We start from the raw sequence: 4,477 nt of genomic DNA, 5'->3' as shown, positions 1-4,477 counted from the left end.
ATCTGTGCTCCAATGTTCATTGCGGCACAGTTCACAATTGCAAGGAGTTGGAAGCAACCCAAATTTCCATCAACTGATGATTGGATTAAAAAACTATGGTATATACATACAATGGAGTGCTACACATCACTAAAGAGCAGTGATGAACATGTGAAGCACATCGCTGCATGGGCAGAACTGGAGGAAATCATGCTAAGTGAAGTAAGTCAGGCACAAAAGGACAAGTACAACTTGAGTCCACAGAGGTAAGCTTTTAAAAAAATGCAAAAGGGGCATGGGGAAAAAGCTACTGTATACAAACATTCTTGGGGGGTGAGGACCGGGTAGAATGGCAGGGACCAGATCAAATGCAGGCATACCACATGGTAGACAACTGGGGAGGAGGTGGGGAAAGGAAAAAAATGATGAAAATAAAGAATAAATGGGTAGCGGGGGCACGGCGCACTAACCCACCCAAGTGGAGGTTATTGTTTATATCTCCACAGGGAAAGAGGGACCAGACTTCAACCCAGTGCCCCAAGGTGTGAATGCAACATGCAGGCATGGAGTAGGGAACAATTGGAGAGGTCTGTCTGGAGGGCTGTTCCCAGTACCAAATACTAAGTGGACGCCTTCCCCTCCCCCGAGAATAATTTATTTCAAAGGACCGCACTGAATCTGCAGCTCTGGGAGAAGGACATATCTGATCAGAGCACACAGGAACAGATGAAGGGGGAGGAGGAGAGAGTTAAGCACATCCGGGCCCACCAGGTCTTGAGGACGATGATCCCAATTAGAGCACCCAGTCCACAGAGAGGACCAGATGGCCAGCCCCACTATGAGACACGACACCCCTCACTGACCCATGGCCCTGCAGGTTACAGCACCGGAGACACAGTGTGGGAATTACGCCCGATCTGATCCCGCCACACCTAGGCAAAGCACTGGGGGAATGCAGTGGAACAGCAAGGAAATGGAGCAGCAAGGTCCCCAGGGAATGTTGAAGGTGGACTTTGGGGCCAGAGCGTGGTGCCCCAACAGACTAGACTGGAAAACACTCCTAAAGGCCAGCAAATGATCCTTGAACGAACTACAAGCTTTTCTTTCTTGTTGTGTTTTGTTTTGTTATTTGTCAGTGGTTTGTTGTTGTTGTTGTTTTGTTGTATATTGTTGCTTGGTTTTGCTCTGTCTTGTTTTTGTACATGTTATCATCTCCTCAGGTCTGTCTAAATAAGATAGGCTAGATGAACAATCTGGAGGAGAAAACAATAGCACTGACAGTTCCAGGGGGACATGAGATAGGGGGAGGTGAGGGGAAAGGAAGTGGTGTTAACAAACCCAGGAACAAGGGAACAACAAGTGATCCAAATTGGTGGTGAGGTGGGTGTGGGAGGTCTGATAGGGCATGATCAAGGGTAATGTAACCAAGAGGAACTGTTGAAACCCTGGTGGGGACTGAGCATGATAGTGGGAAGTCAAGGGAAATAGAGGAAAGAGCTGGAGGAAAAGGGTATTTATAGAGGTCTAGATAAAGACATGTACATATGCAAATATATTTATATATAGATCTATGTGCCTATGTGCCTATATTTATAGGTTTATTATTAAGGTTTATTATTAAGGTAGCAGAAGGACATTGGGCCTCCACTCAAGTACTCCATCAATGCAAGAATACTCTCTTCTATTAAATTGGCATTCTATAATGCTCACCTTTCCGACACAACCACTGAAGACAAAGAGGGTGAATAAGCAAATGTGGTGAAGAAAGCTGATGGTGCCCAGCTATCAAAAGATATAGCGTCTGGGTTATTAAAAGCTTGAAGGTAAACAAGCGGCCATCTAACTCAGAAGTAACAAAGCCCACATGAAAGAACACACCAGGCTGTGTGATCACGAGGTGTCAAAGGGATCAGTTATCAGGCATTAAAGAACAAAAAATCATATCATTGTGTGCTCACCTCCCTGATATTATTGCTGAAGGCAAATGGCTGCATAAGCAAATGTGGCAAAGAAAGCTGATGTTGCCCGGCTATCAAAAGGTATAGCGTCTGGGGTCTTAAAGGCTTGAAGGTAAACAAGTGGCCATCTAGCTCAGAAGTAACAAAGCCCACATGGAAGAAGACACCAGCCTGTGTGATCACGAGGTGTTGAAAGGATCAGGTATAAGGCATCATCAGAACAAAAAAATCTTACCATAGTGAATGAGAGGGGGGGTACAGAGTAGAGACCCAAAGCCCATTTGTCGGCCACTGGAGATCCCCTTGCAGAGGGATCTAGGGGAGGAGACGAGCCAGTCAAGGTGCGATGTAGCAACGATGAAAAATACAACTTTCCTCTAATTCCTAAATGCTTCCTCCGACCCCTACTATCATGATCCGAATTCTACCTTGCAAGGCTGGCTAGACCAGGGGATGTACACTGGTACAGATAGGAACTGGAAACACAGGGAACCCAGGGTGGGTGATCCCTTCAGGACCAGTGGTGTAGGTGGCGATACTGGGAGTGTAGAGGAAGAGTGGGTTGGAAAAAGGGAACCAGTTATACAAGGATCTACATGTGACCTCCTCCCTGGGGGACAGACAACAGTAAAGAGGGTGAAGGGAGATGTCGGATAGGGCAAGATATGACAAAATAATAATTTATAAATGATCAAGGGCTCATGAGAGAGGGCGGAGTGGGGAGTGGGGGGTGGGGCAGATGAGGAGCTGATTCCAGGGGCTTAATTGGAAAGCAAATATTTAGAGAATGATGAGGGCGACAAATGTACAGTTGTGCTTTACACAATTGATGTATGTATTGATTGTGATAAGAGTTGTATCAGCCCCTAATAAAATGATTATAAAAAACATAAGCTAAAAAGCAGATTCAGAAGAGGACTATGAATGAAGGACATCAATGCTGACCTAGGATGGACCATGATGGAAAGCAGAGTGAGCCAAAAAATATGTTTATCTGTGTTTTATTCCTTATGCAAAGGCATAGGTAGAACATAACAAACTATGGGGAACATGAAGAAGAATGGGAATTCCATAACATTTCATGGTACTCATATGGAACCTATATGTAGATATAGAAGAAATTGTTCAGAACAAGGGGCTACTTCCTTGCTTTAAAATCAGGGAAGGTGTGCATCAGGGTTGTATCCTTTGACTCTACTATTTAATCTGTATGCTGAGCAAATAATTTGAGAAGCTGGACTCTCTGAAGAAGAATGTGACATCTGGATTAGAGGAAGATTCATTTCCAATAATGATATGCAGGTGCACAACTTTGCTTGCTGAATGAAGAGAATTCAAAATACTTATTGATGACTACAAAATACTCATTGAGAAATACAGCTTTCACAATGGATTACAACTCAAAAGAAAAAAAAACAAAATCCTCACAATTTGGCCAATAAGTAGCATCACAATAAAAGGAGAAAAGATTGAAGTTGTCAAGGATTTCATTTTACTTGAGTTCACAAACACTCATTGAAGCAGTAGTCAAGAAATGAGACATCATATTTTACTGAGAAAATCTACTGCAAAATGTTTTACGTGTTTAGAAACAAAGATGCCATTATGTGAACAATAATATACCCAACATAGCCTTGGTGCTTTCCGTCACCTCCTAGGCGTGTGAAACGGGGATCAAGGAGACGGAAACAGAACGACCTTTGAACCATGATGTTGGTGAAGAGTATTGACTATGCCGTAAACTGCCAGAAGAACGAACAAACCTGTTCTTTTGGAAGCAGTCCAGCCAGAATGGAAGCAAGGAGGATGAGACCTTGACTCGTGTCACTTGGACATATTCTTAGGAGGGACCACTCCCTGGAGAGAGACATCGTGCTTGGGAAAGCAGAGGTCACTGAAAAAGACGAAGATTCTTAAGGAGGAAGATTGACACACTGGCTGGGACAATGGGTTCAAACATGATAACAGTTGTTGCGATGGTTCAAGACAGGCAGGGTCCTATTCTGTGATACTAGGGTCTTGTTTATGAATAGGAATCAATCGGATGGCACCTAACAAAAACAAGAACAAAATATTGCTCAATGAATCTGAAACAGCACTACTTCAAATTCCCTACTTCCTCTTATATCTGTAGAAAACCTCTTCTCATTATCAACTCTAAAAGTTTGCCACCATGTAGAAATTTCTCTAATTCTTCTGCATCAATGTAGAGCTCCTTTCCCTGTGTTCTTTGTGGTTCAAATTCCTGTGTATTTTTAAATGGTTCTTTCCATGTTTGAGTCTTTGGTAGTCTTCTTGTAGCTGGATAAATAAATACAGCTGGCAAGGGAGGGGATTCATCACACTAAACCAAAAAAAAAAGCTTCAAACTCTATAAACAATTTCTTATTAAAGAGTGTACCAGTTTCTAGATAGAGAAAAAATAAAAATGAATCAGAAACACTTAGTGTGGCTCAACCTTCTACTTGAACTTGCGCGCTCTCTTTCTCAAGGCCTTCAAATGGTTTGTTCTGATCCTGCCTGCAGCTGAGCATTTCCAT

This window comes from Echinops telfairi, unplaced genomic scaffold, assembly GCF_000313985.2.
Source record: "Echinops telfairi isolate 266 unplaced genomic scaffold, ASM31398v2 ScPeMD7_7469;HRSCAF=8507_1, whole genome shotgun sequence".
Taxonomy (NCBI): Eukaryota; Metazoa; Chordata; class Mammalia; order Afrosoricida; family Tenrecidae; genus Echinops; species Echinops telfairi.
This window is presented reverse-complemented; position numbering follows the sequence as displayed.